General features: G+C 44.4%; 1 protein-coding gene across 8 annotated transcripts in view; it reads right to left on the bottom strand.

The window, feature by feature from the left end:
- Positions 1 to 16,845, bottom strand: part of rerea (arginine-glutamic acid dipeptide (RE) repeats a) — a 563,072-nt gene that overhangs the window by 499,565 nt on the left and 46,662 nt on the right. The window contains exon 1 of one of the 8 annotated variants that reach the window (XM_068017022.1): positions 989 to 1,004. The exons of the other annotated variants lie outside the window; for them this stretch is intronic. The gene's annotated coding sequence lies outside the window, so the exon portion shown is untranslated. Of the gene's footprint in view, positions 1 to 988; positions 1,005 to 16,845 lie in introns of those variants that run through there. 8 annotated transcript variants of the gene reach the window in all.

Here is a 16,845-nt window from a genome sequence, read left to right as displayed (position 1 = left end):
CCTATTTTCTAAAACCTCAACACTTAACTCTTAAATGTAAGTTTGATGTGACCCTCCCGCAAATGCTGTCACCTCTTGCTCAATATTCTTCTCTTCCCTGTTAAGTACATTGTTTGACATGAGAAGCACTATATCAGTGTAAACTGTTGTACTTTTGAATAAGTATATACTGTACCACCATCTAAAATCAATCAAATTTTAATGGATACATCTATTTCATTTGGCAACTCTCAATACTGGGGATCCTTCCCGAGGTGACAGCAACTACAACAATACAAAACTTAATATCATGCATCAAGTTGAAGCATGTTTCTAAAACCCTGTGAAAAAAGACATTAATAGATTCCAAACCGAATATAAGCATCAAGACTTGGAGTTCCATTGTTAGCAGCTCTTTTGGATTTTTTTTTACATAAAAGGTGAAATAATCCAATAAATTTCTCTCAATTCTCTCTCAATTTATCCAAGAGAGTTGAAAAACAGTTGATAAATTTAAAGCCATTTCTGTACAGAATTATATTCATCTGTAGAACTAGCATGATGCCCTTTAAGTCTGCCAAGCTTGCAACAGTTCATGGCAAAAATTGCATTACTGAATAGGACTTGAGTTTCGCTGCCCTCTAGTGTCAATAACCATTTATTTCACTGTGAAGTTAAAGTACTCGAACAGCAGAATCCTTAATCGCGAGCAAAGACATTTCCTATTTTTAAGATAATAGCAGGCATCCAGTTATATATTTAGTCTAAAAGCCCAGCGGCAAATTCAATAAAAATGTCCTCAAAGCACATCATCCAGCAATGATAGGGACTTCAAAGGTTTTCAGTCCTCCCAGCAAGACACAAATGAAGAACTCATCCCCAGGCTGCCGCCAGTAAATCTTAGTCATGCATAATCTTGCTTATCCAGTCACTGCTTCAAATACTTACATAGTCATTATGTAGTCTAAACAAATTTTAACAGGGATTTTGCCACTATAGAAAAACTCACCATGAAACACAAAGCTACAGCACATCCTCTCTGCAGATTGACTGGAGTTTTATGATCTTCTGTAAGTGTCGCTGCATTGACACAACTATTACTGTATATAGAGGTCTCAATTTATGTGGAGATTTGAAGAGGAAAACATTATTTTCGATTACTGAAGGCAGGAAGACTCAAGAGTGCTACAGTTTCGTTAATAGTTTCTACATTAAGTATCTATGGGGGGGGGGAGGGAGGGGTGCGTAATCTAACAGGAAGTCATAAGCATTTCTTTAAAATATACACCAAAAAAAGACAGTGCATGAAGTGGAAACTTAAATCCTGTGTAAAACCGAACAACAATACATCTGCCCCTGTTGAATAATTGCAGGCTAGCAAGTTGCAAACACTTTAAGGATTAACAGGATTACAATGCAGACTTTTAAATTTAGTGATCCAAGCGAGGGCTCAATCTTTTAGCAGTGGTTTTTACATACTGAATATTTTTGGTAAAATTTCTGCCAGTTTCCTCAGAGTGACTTAAAAAAAATCCCTCAAACTCAGACCAGATATCTAAACTATGGTTTGGCATCAAATTTTCATTGTGCTTTACACAGCAGCCTGTCGGAACACCTTACACAAATCAACGATTCTCAGAAGACCGCCATCATTAACAATGAGCTCAGTAGACTCAAGGTAGACATTGCAGCACTTCAGGAGACACGCTTCCCCGCGAGTGGATCTCTAGCAGAGCAAGACTACACCTTCTTCTGGCAGGGCAGGGATCCTGAAGAACCAAGACAGCATGGAGTGGGCTTCGCCATCAGAAACTCCTTGCTCAGCATGATAGAGCCTCCCTCAAATGGCTCGGAACGCATACTGTCCATCCGACTGCTCACCACCTCTGGTCCAGTACACCTACTCAGCATCTATGCTCCAACACTCTGCTCCCCACCTGAAGCTAAAGATCAGTTCTACGAGGAACTCCATACCATTAGCAGCATCCGCAACACCGAACACCTATTCCTGCTGGGGGACTTTCATGCCAGGGTTGGGGCCGACCATGGCTCATGGCCCTCCTGCCTTGGGCGCTATGGCGTTGGAAGGATGAATGAGAACGGGCAGAGACTGCTTGAGTTGTGTACCTATCATAACCTCTGCATCACCAACTCGTTCTTTCACACTAAACCCTGTCACCAGGTTTCATGGAGGCACCCAAGATCGCGTCGTTGGCACCATCTAGACCTCATTGTCACAAGGCGAGCCGCCTTAAACAGTGTTCAAATCACACGCAGCTTCCACAGTGCGGACTGCGACACCAACCACTCCCTGGTGTGCAGCAAGGTTAGACTCAGACCAAAGAAGTTGCATCATTCCAAGCAGAAGGGCCACCCGCGCATCAACACGAGCAGAATTTCTCACCCACAGCTGTTACAAAAATTTCTAAATTCACTTGTAACAGCCCTTCAAAACACTCCCACAGGGGATGCTGAGACCAATTGGGCCCACATCAGAGACGCCATCTATGAGTCAGCTTTGACCACCTACGGCAAAAGTGCGAAGAGAAATGCAGACTGGTTTCAATCTCACTTTGAAGAGCTGGAACCTGTCATAGCCACTAAGCGCATTGCACTGTTGAACTACAAGAAAGCCCCCAGCGAGTTAACATCCGTAGCACTTAAAGCAGCCAGAAGCACTGCACAAAGAACAGCCAGGCGCTGCGCAAACGACTACTGGCAACACCTATGCAGTCATATTCAGCTGGCCTCAGACACCGGAAACATCAGAGGAATGTATGATGGCATTAAGAGAGCTCGGGCCAACCATCAAGAAGATCGCCCCCCTCAAATCTAAATCAGGGGACACAATCACTGACCAACGCAAACAAATGGACCGCTGGGTTGAGCACTACCGAGAACTGTACTCCAGGGAGAATGTTGTCACTGAGACTGCCCTCAATGCAGCCCAGCCTCTACCAGTCATGGATGAGCTGGACATACAGCCAACAAAATCGGAACTCAGTGATGCCATTGATTCTCTAGCCAGCAGAAAGACGGCATTACCCCTGAAATAATCAAGAGTGCCAAGCCTGCTATACTCTCAGCACTACATGAACTGCTATGCCTGTGCTGGGACGAGGGAGCAGTACCTCAGGACATGCGCAATGCCAATATCATCACCCGCTCTAAAAACAAAGGTGACCGCGGTGACTGCAACAAGTACCATGGAATCTCCCAGCTCAGCATAGTGGGGAAAGTCTTTGCTCGAGTCGCTCTAAACAGGCTCCAGAAGCTGGCCGAGCGTGTCTACCCCGAGGCACAGTGTGGCTTTCGTGCAGAGAGATCGACCATTGACATGCTGTTCTCCCTTCGTCAGATACAGGAGAAATGCCGTGAACAACAGATGCCCCTCTACATTGCTTTCATTGATCTCACCAAAGCCTTTGACCTCGTCAGCAGACGTGGTCTCTTCAGACTACTAGAAAAGATTGGATGCCCACCAAAGCTACTAAGTATCATCACCTCATTCCATGACAATATGAAAGGCACAATTAAACATGGTGGCTCATCAGACCCCTTTCCTATCCTGAGTGGCGTGAAACAGGGCTGTGTTCTCGCACCCACACTTTTTGGGATTTTCTTCTCCCTGCTGCTTTCACATGCGTTCAAGGCCTCTGAAGAAGGAATTTTCCTCCACACAAGATCAGGGGGCAGGTTGTTCAACCTTGCCCGTCTAAGAGCGAAGTCCAAAGTACGGAAAGTCCTCCAGGGAACTCCTCTTTGCTGACGATGCTGCTTTAACATCTCACACTGAAGAGTGCCTGCAGAGTCTCATCAACAGGTTTGTGGCTGCCTGCAATGAATTTGGCCTAACCATCAGCCTCAAGAAAACAAACATCATGGGGCAGGACGTCAGAAATGCTCCATCCATCAATATTGGCGACCACGCTCTGGAAGTGGTTCAAGAGTTCACCTACCTAGGCTCAACTATCACCAGTAACCTGTCTCTAGATGCAGAAATCAACAAGCGCATGGCAAGGGCTTCCACTGCTATGTCCAGACTGGCCAAGAGAGTGTGGGAAAATGGCGCACTGACACGGAACACAAAAGTCCGAGTGTATCAAGCCTGTGTCCTCAGTACCTTGCTCTATGGCAGCGAGGCCTGGACAACGTATGTCAGCCAAGAGTGACGTCTCGATTCATTCCATCTTCGCTGCCTTCGTAGAATCCTTGGCATCAGGTGGCAGGACCGTATCTCCAACACAGAAGTCCTCGAGGCAGCCAGCTTATACAGACTACTGAGTCAGCGGCGCTTGAGATGGCTTGGCCATGTGAGCCGCATGGAAGATGGCAGGATCCCCAGTGACACATTGTACAGCGAGCTCGCCACTGGTATCAGACCCACCGGCCGTCCATGTCTCCGCTTTAAAGACGTCTGCAAACGCGACATGAAGTCCTGTGACATTGATCACAAGTTGTGGGAGTCAGTTGCCAGCGTTCGCCAGAGCTGACGGGCAGCCTTAAAGGCAGGGCTAAAGTGTGGCGAGTCGAAGAGACTTAGCAGTTGGCAGGAAAAAAGACAGAGGCGAAAGGGGAGAGCCAACTGTGTAACAGCCCCGACAAACAAATTTTTCTGCAGCACCTGTGGAAGAGCCTGTCACTCTAGAATTGGCCTTTATAGCCACTCCAGGCGCTGCTTCACACACCACTGACCACCTCCAGGTGCTTATCCATTGTCTCTCGAGATAAGGAGGCCAAAGAAGAAATTACACAGCATATCTCCTCAGGGAACACAGTCAAGCAGAACCAATGCAGGGTATTTTTTATTATTTATTCTGGGGGTGTGAGTAATGTTGCCAAGGCTGTATTTACTGGTCATCCTTAGTTGCCCTGAGATGATGGGCCTTCTTGAACCACTGTCGTCCTTGTGCTGATGCTGCTCCCACAACGTGTTAAGTAGGGAATTACCAACATTAATTTAAACACACCCCTGCATTTTACTTGACGTTTATACGTTTTAAAAATGTTAGTAAATGTGCCAGTGACTTGTTAGTGATTATTTTCAGCACATTTATTTGGACTGTTCATAAACTCTTGACTGTAGACCTATTTTCTAGTTGCACTCTAATCTACTACCTCTTCATTAAGCAGCAGGTCTCAAACTATCGTTTAGTGCCAAATTGTTCCACACATGATCCAAGGAATACAAAATGTGACTCCTTTAATCATGCTTACTGTTCTTAATTCCTAACAGGATTGTGTCTTGTTCTCATGGCCTCAGCATTATTGTGACCTCTACTACAGACCTTGATGAGAGAAATAAAAGCTGAAGTACAGACCATCTAAATTAACAGTACAGATAAACTGCATGCAGGTGTTCTGTAAATTAAACACACATCAGATGACTGGACATTTGCTTAAATAGCTTTTTCTTCATTTGATGTTAAAATATCTTGACCGTTAGTTTGTTTTCAGATGATAGGGCTGGCAATGGGAGGAGGGGAATAATAATTTGAACCAAATGTCTTCTTTAATTACACCCATACATGCAAAGAGTAATCATAAGGGCAAAAATATCTTTCACAAGGTATGCCCTTCCATTATGGCCCCATTGTATGCAAAGAAGAAGGGGAAATGGTCATTAATCCTTTAAAGAAAAGGAAGAAACATGCTCTGATTACCCCTACTGAGTATTTTGGTACTAAATAACAAGGCTCGATCAAGTGCCCATGGCAATTGGAGGGGTTTAGGCATCAATTGAGACAATTTAAGAATATTTGAACTCAAACTAGTGCTAAAATATGGATAAGCTTAATTTTTTTAAAAGGAGCCACTAGTTCTGACTTAAAAATAATTGTTATTGTCATTCCAATATTTTAGTTCGCTCTAATTGCCAGGGCCCAATTGGTCAATCATTTTACGTACCAGTGCAATATACATATTTTTGCCTCCATGTTGCACTATAGATTTGGTCAAAAATACAATACATGCCCTTAATTCTTTAAAACATTTGTGATCGTTTAGCATCAGTCCTCTAAGTTAATGATTCTTCTCTGGTTTCAAATAGCAAATTTAACCAGGCCAAGTTATTAAAAAAAATTTACAATGAAGATTGATAAGAAGCCTGTATGTATGAAATTTTACATTTACTGTGACTTCAAGGAACTAGTGAAAATTAGAGTTGGTGCTTCAAACAATTTGGAAGGTTTAGCATACTGAGGGCCAAAACAAACCTAAATTGAAGCCTAACTCTTAAAAGTGTGGAAGTCAATTTGCAATCCGAAAAAAAACCTCACACTTGTTGGCTTTCTGCACCAAGCAAGACAAGTACCCTCTTTATCTATGCATTCCTTAGATTGTGCTGCAGCAAACAATACAATTCTATAAATATACAATAATGGCTAGCTGTGGGATGGATTGCAGGCAGTAATCTAATCCAGTGGTTCAGGTGACGTCATAAACTAGAAGAGCAAAGTTCAGCAAGTTTAGAACCCTTCTATAAATAGAGATTAGATTCTGGTTTGGTATCTTATTTGATATACAGTTTCAGTTTTTAGTGGGGGCTTGATTCTGTTTCTTTGGCAATTTCTGTGCTGGCAGCAGCTGACAGCTTGGACATCGATGGTCAGCATACTCCACTTGACATGACTTCTATATGAACTGTCAAACCATAGTGGCCAGTCACAAACTAATTAGATATATACAGTACGTTCACTACAGAGATCAAAAGATTTTTGGACTCTAAGGCAATCAAGGAATATGGGAATAGGCCAGGAAAGTGAGTTAAGATCGAAGATCAGCCATGAACTACTGAACGACTGAGCAGGCTCAAGGGGCCATATGTCCTATTCCTGGTCCTATATCTTGTTATCTGAAGTAGAAGAAATATTACTGGACCTGTGATGACTAAAAAACATTAACCATGGACTTTTGCTTTATATAACTTCAACACAATAATGTGAAACCTAAAGCACAATTTTTAGTGCCTTGTACAATTTAAAAATAATGCTCCTTCCCCCTAAAGAAAACCGACCTAAATGGACTTTGCCCTCCTAAGAATAATAATTTTAATTAAGCCTTTGTTAAATTTGGGAAATGAAACCTCAAAGTGATATGGCTTGGGGGACAGGAACTGTTCATCGTTTTTCAAAGAATCATTGAATGCAAGATTAAATTTAGGATAAACAAAAGGAGTGCATTAGTCAGGCATCAATCATTTTTCACAACAGATATAAAGTAAGTAATTTTATACTGTTTAAACTGAGCATTTTAGGTAATCAATATGGACTTTTCAGATATTCACTCTGAAAAAGCATATTCAGCAGAAATAACAGGACTGGATGTCAAACATGGATATACATGAAATTCGAAAAGTAATGATTTATAGTGTTGTCAATCATGCTAATCTTTTTCCTTTTTTTAAAAGAAATGAAACCTAGTGGAGTGTGTACGAGGAAGATTTACAATATAAATCTCTTGACAGCTTAAGATATTTACTCTGTTGCTAACCTTCTTTATCAAATGCAAGCGATCAGGGTATGATCAGCATCTTCCGAGAAACAACACAGTACCGCCATACAACTCTAGATTTTTATTTTTGAAGTGTCAGGCATCCTCAAATGGATAGAAATATTTTGTGGATGCTGTGCACTCTCGTTCTCAGGGATCGTTTACTCTGACAGCTCAAAAGGCTATGTAAAAATCAAATAATATTTTTAAAAGATTAAAATAACCCCTCCTGTACTGGACTTCCACTCTCATCTGTTCATCTCCACAGATTCAGGAACTTCCAATTTTTGACACATAAGCCATACCAGAACTTCATGTACATGGGTATTGGCTATTCCACAATAATAGTTGTTGTATATATCCTTTCCTTTTGGGCCTCCTTATCTCGAGAGACAATGGATACGCGCCAGGAGGTGGTCAGTGGTTTGTGAAGCAGCGCCTGGAGTGGCTATAAAGGCCAATTCTGGAGTGACAGGCTCTTCCACAGGTGCTGCAGAGAAATTTGTTTGTTGGGGCTGTTGCACAGTTGGCTCTCCCCTTGCGCCTCTGTCTTTTTTCCTGCCAACTACTAAGTCTCTTCGACTCGCCACAATTTAGCCCTGTCTTTATGGCTGCCCGCCAGCTCTGGCGAATGCTGGCAACTGACTCCCACGACTTGTGATCAATGTCACACGATTTCATGTCGCGTTTGCAGACGTCTTTATAGCGGAGACATGGACGGCCGGTGGGTCTGATACCAGTGGCGAGCTCGCTGTACAATGTGTCTTTGGGGATCCTGCCATCTTCCATGCGGCTCACACGGCCAAGCCATCTCAAGCACCGCTGACTCAGTAGTGTGTATAAGCTGGGGATGTTGGCCGCTTCAAGGACTTCTGTGTTGGAGATATAGTCCTGCCACCTGATGCCAAGTATTCTCCGGAGGCAGCGAAGATGGAATGAATTGAGACGTCGCTCTTGGCTGGCATACGTTGTCCAGGCCTCGCTGCCATAGAGCAAGGTACTGAGGACACAGGCCTGATACACTCGGACTTTTGTGTTCCGTGTCAGTGCGCCATTTTCCCACACTCTCTTGGCCAGTCTGGACATAGCAGTGGAAGCCCTACCCATGCGCTTGTTGATTTCTGCATCTAGAGACAGGTTACTGGTGATAGTTGAGCCTAGGTAGGTGAACTCTTGAACCACTTCCAGAGCATGGTCGCCAATATTGATGGATGGAGCATTTTTGACGTCCTGCCCCATGATGTTCGTTTTCTTGAGGCTGATGGTTAGGCCAAATTCATTGCAGGCAGCCACAAACCTGTCGATGAGACTCTGCAGGCACTCTTCAGTGTGAGATGTTAAAGCAGCATCGTCAGCAAAGAGGAGTTCTCTGATGAGGACTTTCCGTACTTTGGACTTAGACGGGCAAGGTTGAACAACCTGTTGTTGTATATATACTGCCTTCAAAGAGCACTTCAGCTGAGAAAGAAACTTCTTTATGAAAACACAATAAACTCAAAAATTAAAGCTAAAGAAGCTTGTGATATGGAGACATACATCAAGACACCACTGCCTGGAAACAACAAACAACCAAAGCTGCAGACAGCAAAAACGTCACCTATCCAGCAGGAAACAACTATACACTACTGCAACGAAAACTGAGGCAAACATTGAAACTGATTTTTCACTCCACATTAAAAATTAAAACTGGAGTTTCCTTAGTAACTTTAACCGGGTACAAAATTAACCTTGAGTTCACTCTCAGTGTAAATTGCACTGATGATACCTATGTAATGCAGTTCAGGCTTCTGGTTGAAACATTTTTTTTCCAATGATACCCCCCATCTTATTCAAAAACAATAAAATGCATTTCTCACCTTACAGCCTGGATAGAAGAAACAAAAATCATAATAATTGGCTTGTTAAGTTGTAACTTAATATCATGCTCACACAACTATGAAGTACACCTCTTTCAATTCTAGATTTTCTCTATCTGCATTGGTTGATTGCCCCTGCAGGGTCGATCTTCCCTCAGTCGCTCCAAACATTCAGAAAAGCAGACAAGCAACACTGCAAACTCTTTTGGATCAAATGTCATCACAACTATCTACATCAATTAAAGATATGTCAGCCGAATGAACAACAAATATCCGAGCCACAACATAGTTTACAGCCATTAAATCAGCTGAGAAGAAAACATTTGCTGGGTATTGCATCAAACAAGTGAACTAATCATAAACTGTTAACAAAAGCCAGCATCACAATACTGCAGTTAGGTATCACTTAAGGCTGGCCTTCATTAAATTTCAACAGTCAAACAGTTTTATGGAACTAGTACAAAACACTTTGGATTTTCTGAAAATATCCTCGAAACTGCATGTCCAAAAATTGCAGATAATACTACTATTTTGCACAAGACGGCACAGTGGCGCAGTGGTTAGCTCCGCAGCCTCACAGCTCCAGGGGCCCGGGTTCGATTCTGGGTACTGCCTGTGCGGAGTTTGCAAGTTCTCCCTGTGACTGCGTGGGTTTTCGCTGGGTGCTCCCGTTTCCTCCCACAGCCAAAGACTTGCAGGTGATAGGTAAATTGGCCGTTGTAAATTGCCCCTAGTGTAGGTAGGTGGTAGAGAATATGGGATTACTGTAGGGTTAGTACAAATGGGTGGTTGTTGGTCGGCACAAACTCGGTGGGCCGAAGGGCCTGTTTCAGTGCTGTATCTCTAAATAAAATAAAATAATGAAGATTCAATTAAGAGTGCAGGAGGGCATGCCAGGAGCAGCACCAGGCATACCTAAAATGAGGTGTCATCCTGGTGAAGCTACAACACAGGACTACTTGTATGCCAACCAGCGGAAGCAGCAATAGACAAGACTAAGCGATCCCACAACCAACGGATCAGATCTAAGCTCTGCAGTCCTGCCACATCGAGTCGTGAATGCTGATGGACAACTAAACAACTGACAGGAGGAGGAGGCTCCACTAATATCCCCATCCTCAATGATGGGGGAGCCCAGCACATCAGAGCAAACGACAAGGCTGAAGCATTTGCATCTTCAGCCAGAAGTGCCGAGTGGATGATCCTCAGCATCACAGTCTTCAGCCAATCCGATTCACTCCACGTGATTTCAAGGAACAGCTGAAAGCGCTGAATACTGCAAAGGCGATGGGCCCGCACAACATTCCGGCAATTGTACTGAAGACTTCTGCTCCAGAACTAGCCGCACCCCTAGCCAAGCTGTTCAAGTACAGCTACAACACTGGCATCTGTGCAATGTGGAAAATTGCTCAGGTATGTCCTGTACACAAAAAGCAGGACAAATCCAACCCAGCCAATTACCGCCCCATCAGTCTCCTCTCGATCATCAGTAAAGTGATGGAAGGGGTCGTCGACAGCGCTATCAAGCGGCACTTGCTCAGAAATAACTTGCTCAGTTTGCATTCCGCCTGGGCCACTCAGCTCCAGACCTCATTACAGCCTTGGTCCAAATATGAACAAAAGAGCTGAACTCCAGGTGGTGAGGTGAGAGTGACTGCCCTTGACATCAAGGCAGCATCTGACAGAGTATGGCATCAAGGAGCCTTAACAAAACTGGAGTGAATGGGAATCAGAGGGAAAACTCTCCATTGGTTGGAGTCATACCTAGCACAAAGGAAGATGTTTGTGATTGTTGGCGGTCAATCACCGCAGGAATTCCTCAGGGTAGTGTCCAAGACCCAACCATCTTCAGCTGCTTCATCAATGACCTTCCCTCCATCATAAGGTCCGAAGTGGGGATGTTCATTGATGATTGCACAATGTTCAGCACCATTTGCGACTCCTCAGGTACTGAAGCAGCCCACGTCCATATGCAGCAAGACCTGGACAACATCCAGGCTTGGGCTGATAAGTGGAAAGTACCATTCACAACACACAAGTGCCAGGCAATGACCATCTCCAACAAAAGAGAATCTAACCATCTTCCCATGACGTTCAATGGCATTACCATCGCTGAATCCCCCACTATCAACATCCTGGGGGTCACCACTGAACTGCAGCAGCCACATAAATGCTGTGGCTACAAGAGCAGGTCAGAGGCTGGGAATTTTGCAGCGTAACTCACCTCCTGTCCCCCAATGCCTATCCACTATCTACAAGGCACATGATGGAATACTCTCCACTTGCCTGGAGGGTTGCAGCTCCAACAGCACTCAAGAAGCACGACATCATCCAGGACAAAGCAGCCCGCTTAATTGGCACCCCATCCACCCATCAACATAGAAACATAGAAAATAGGAGCAGGAGTAAGCCATTCAACCCTTTGAGCCTGCTCATCCATTTATTATGATCATGGCTGATCATCCAACTCAGTAACCTGTTCCCGCTTTCGCCCCATATCCTTTGATCCCTTTCGCCCCAAGAGGTATATCTAACTCCTTCTTGAAAACATACAATGTTTTGGCCCCAACTACTTTCTGTGGGAGCGAATTCCACAGGCTCACCACTCTCTGGGTAAAGAAATTTCTTCTCATCTCGGTCCTGAAAGGTTTACCCCGTATCCTTAGACTATGACCCCTGGTTCTGGACTCCCCCACCATCGGGAACATCCTTCCTGCATCTACCCTGTCAAGTCCAGTTAGGATTTTATAGGTTTCTATGAGATCCCCCCTCACTGCTCTGAACTCCAGCGAATATAATCCTAACCAACTCAATCTCTCCTCATACGTCAGTCCCACGATCCCAGGAATCAGTCTGGTAAACCTTCTTTGCACTCCCTCAACAGCAAAAACATCCTTCCTCAGATAAGGAGAGGAAAACTGCACACAATATTCCAGGTGCGGCCTCACCAAGGCCCTGTATAATTGCAGCAAGACATCCCTGCTTCTGTACTCTAATCCTCTCGCTATGAAGGCCAACATACCATATGCCTTTTTTACCACCTATTGCACCTCCATGCTTACCTTCAGCGACTGGTGTACAAGAACACCCAGGTCTCGCTGCATATTCCCCTCTCTCAGTTTGTAGCCAGATAATAATGTGCTTTCCTGTTTTTGCTACCAAAGTGGATAACCTCACATTTGTCCACATTATACTGCATCTGCAATGCATTTGCTCACTCACTCAACATGTCCAAATCACCCTGAAGCCTCTCTGCATCCTCCTCACAACTCACCCTCCCACCCAGTTTTGTGCCATCTGCAAATTTGGCAATATTACATTTAGTTCCCTCATCTAAATCATTAATATATACTGTGAATAGCTGGGGTCCTAGCACCGATCCTTGCGGTACCCCACTAGTCACTGCCTGCCATTCGGAAAAAGACACGTTTATTCCTACTCTTTTTTTCATGTTTGCCAGCCAATTTTTGATCCATCATGATACACTACCCCCAATCCCATGCGCTTTAATTTTACATGCTAATCTCCTTTGAGGGACTTTGTCGAAAGCCTTCTGAAAGTCCAAATAAACCACATCCACTGGCTCCCCCTCATCAACTCCACTAGTTACATCCTCGAAGAATTCTGGTAGATTTGTCAAGCATGATTTCCTTTTCGTAAATCCATGCTGACTCTGTCCGATTCTACCACTGTTCTCTAAGTGCTCTGCTAGAAAATCTTTGATAATGGACTCTAGAATTTTCCCCACTACCCATGTCAGGCTGACTGGTCTGTAATTCCCTGTTTTCTTTCTACCTCCCTTTTTAAATAATGGGGTTACATTAGCTACCCTCCAATCTGTAGGAACTGTTCCAGGATCTATAGAATCTTGGAAGATGACCACCAATGCATCCACTATTTCTAGGGCCACTTCCTTAAGTATTCTGGGATGTAGATTATCAGGCCCTGGGGATTTATCGGCCTTTAATCCCATCAATTTCCCCAACACCATTTCTCTACTAATACTGATTTCCTTCAGTTCCTCCCTCTCACTCAATCCTGTGTTCCCCAACATTTCTGGTATGATATTTGTGTCCTCCTTTGCGAAGACAGAACCAAAGTATGCATTTAGTTGGTCAGCCATTTCTTTGTTCCCCATAATAAATTCCCATTTCTGACTGTAAGGGATCTACATTTGTCTTCACCAGTCTTTTTCTCTGCACATACCTACAGAAACTTTTACAGTCAGTTTTTACGTTCCCCGCAAGCTTGCTCTCGTACTCTATTTTCCCCTTCTGAATCAATCCCTTGGTCCTCCTTTGCTGAATTCTAAACTGCTCCCAATCCTCAGATCGGTTGTTTTTTCTGGCGAATTTGTATGCCTCTTCCTTGGATCTAATGCTATCTCTAATTTCCCTTGTAAGCCATGGTTTGGCTACCTTTCCAGTTTTAATTTTGCGCCAGACAGGCATAAACAATTGTTGCAGTTCATCCATGCGCTCTTTGAATGTTTGCCATTGTCTATCCACCGTCATCCCTTTAAGTAACGTTTCCCAATCCATCATAGCCAACTCGCGCCTCATACCTTCGTAGTTTCCTTTATTAAAATTCAGGACCCTAGTCTCAGAATCAACTACGTCATTCTCCATCTTGATGAAGAATTCTATCATATTATGGTCGCTCATCCCCAAGGGGTCTCGCACAACTAGATTGTCAACTATTCCTCTCTCATTACACAATACCCAGTCTAGGATGGCTTGTTCTCTAGTTGGTTCTTCAATGTATTGGTTCAGAAAACCATCCTGTATACACTCCATGAATTCCTCCTCTACGGTATTGTGACTAATTTGATTTGCCCAAATATATGCAGATCAAACTCACCCATAATTACAGATGTTCCTTTATCGCATGAGTCTCTAATTTCCTGTTTAATGCCATTCCCAACATCACCACTACAGATTGGGGGTCTATATAAAACCCCACTAACGTTTTTTGCCCCTTAGTGTTTCTCAGCTCTACCCATACAGATTCCACATCGTCAGAGCTAATATCCTTCCTCACTATTGCATTAATTTCCTCTTTAACCAGCAATGCAACTCCACCGCCTTTTACTTTTTGTCTGTTCTTCCTAAATACTGAATAGCCCTGGATGTTCATTTCCCATCCCTGGTCACCCTGCAGCCATGTCTCCGTAATCCCGACTATAATCATACCCGTTTACATCTAGTTGCGCGATTAATTCATCCACTTTATTGCGAATGCTCCGCGCGTTAAGGAACAAAGCCTTAAGGCCCCTTCCCACTATTTTTCACTGTGGCCCTGTTTGATTCTGGCCCTTGATTTCTATGCCTATCACTTTTTTTAATACCCATACTGTCTTTTGTTCTTGTCTTTGACCCCCCTCCTCTGAATCCTTGCAACGATTCCCATCCCCCTGCCATTTTAGTTTAAACCCTCCCCAACCACTCTAGCAAATAGTCCCGCTAAGACATCAGTCCCGGTCCTGCCCAGGTGTAACACGTCCAGTTTGTACTGGTCCCACCTCCCCCAGAACCGGTCCCAATGTCCTAGGAATCTAAAACCCTCCCCCTCATACCATCTCCTCATCCGATATATCCTGCTATTTCTACTCTGACTAGCATGTGGCACTGGTAGTAATCCTGAGATCACTATCTTTGAGGTCCTACTTTTCAACTTACCCCCCTAACTCCCTATATTTTTTTTTTAAGTCATTCATGGGATGTAGGCGTCACTGGCCAGGCCAGCATTCATTGCCCATCCCTAATTGCCCTTGAGAAGGTGGTGGTGAGCTGCCTTCTTGAACCACTGCACTCCATTTGGGGTATGTATACCCACAGTGCTGTTAGGAAGGGAGTTCCAGGATTTTGACCCAACGACAGTGAAGGAACAGCGATATAGTTCCAAGTCAGGATGGTGTGTGACTTGGAAGGGATCTTGCAGGTGGTGGTGTTCCCATGTATTTGCTGTCCTTGTCCTTCTAGTTGGTAGATGTCGCGGGTTTGGAAGGTGCTGTTGAAGGAGCCTTGGTGCATTGCTGCAGTGCACCTTGTAGATGGTACACACTGCTGCCACTGTGCGTCGGTGGTGGAGGGAGTGAATGTTTGTAGATGGGGTGCCAATCAAGCGGGCTGCTTTGTCCTGGATGGTGTCAAGCTTCTTGAGTGTTGTTAGAGCTGCACCCATCCAGGCAAGTGGAGAGTATTCCATCACATTCCTGACCTGTGTCTTGTAGATGGTGGACAGGCTTTGGAGAGTCAGGTGGTGAGTTACTCGCCTTAGGATTCCTAGTCTCTGACCTGCTCTTGTAGCCATGGTATTTATATGGCTACTCCAGTTCAGTTTCTGGTCAATAGCAGCCCCTAGGATGCTGATAGTGGGGGATTCAACGATGGTAATGCCGTTGAATGTCAAGGGGAGATGGTTAGATTCTCTCTTGTTGGAGACAGTCATTGCCTGGCACTTGTGTGGCACGAATGTTACTTGCCACTTATCAGCCCAAGCCTGGATATTGTCCAGGTCTTGCTGCATTTCTACACGGACTGCTTCAGTATCTGAGGAGTCACGAATGGTGCTGAACATCGTGCAATCATCAGCGAACATCCCCACTTCTGACCTTAAGATTAAAGGAAGGTCATTGATGAAGCAGCTGAAGATGGTTGGGCCTATGACACTACCCTGAGGAACTCCTGCAGTGATGTCCTGGAGCTCAGATGATTGACCTCCAACAAACACAACTATCTTCCTTTGCGCTAGTTATGACTCCAGCCAGCGGAGGGTTTTCCCCGATTTCCATTGACCTCAGTTTTGCTAGGGTTCCTTGATGCCACACTCGGTCAAATGCTGCCTTGATGTCAAGGGCAGTCACTCTCACCTCACGAGTTCAGTTCTTTTGTCCATGTTTGAACCAAGGCTGTAATGAGGTCAGGAGCTGAGTGGCCCTGGCGGAACCCAAACTGAGCGTCACTGAGCAGGTTATTGCTAAGCAAGTGCCGCTTGATGGCACTGTTGATTAACACCTTCCATCACTTTACTGATGATTGAGAGTAGGCTGATGGGGCAGTAATTGGCCAGGTTGGATTTGTCCTGCTTTTTGTGTACAGGACATACCTGGACAATTCTCCACATTGCAGGGTAGATGCTAGTGTTGTAGCTGTACTAGAATAGCTTGGCTAGGGGCACGGCAAGTTCTGGAGCACAGGTCTTCAGTACTATTGCCGGAATATTGTCAGGGCCCATAGCATTTGCAGTATCCAGTGCCTTCAGTCGTTTCTTGATATCACGCGGAGTGAATCGAATTGGCTGAAGTCTGGCATCTGTGATGCTGGGGACTTCAGGAGGAGGCCGAGATGGATCATCAACTTGGTACTTCTGGCTGAAGATTGTTGCAAATGCTTCGGCCTTATCTTTTGCACTGATGTGCTGGGCTCCCCCATCATTGAGGATGGGGATATTTGTGGAGCCACCTCCTCCAGTTAGTTATTTAATTGTCCACCACCATTCATGGCTGGATGTGGCAGGA

The sequence above is a fragment of the Heterodontus francisci genome, chromosome 37 (assembly GCF_036365525.1).
Source record: "Heterodontus francisci isolate sHetFra1 chromosome 37, sHetFra1.hap1, whole genome shotgun sequence".
NCBI classification, from domain to species: domain Eukaryota; kingdom Metazoa; phylum Chordata; class Chondrichthyes; order Heterodontiformes; family Heterodontidae; genus Heterodontus; species Heterodontus francisci.
This window is presented reverse-complemented; position numbering and strand designations above follow the sequence as displayed.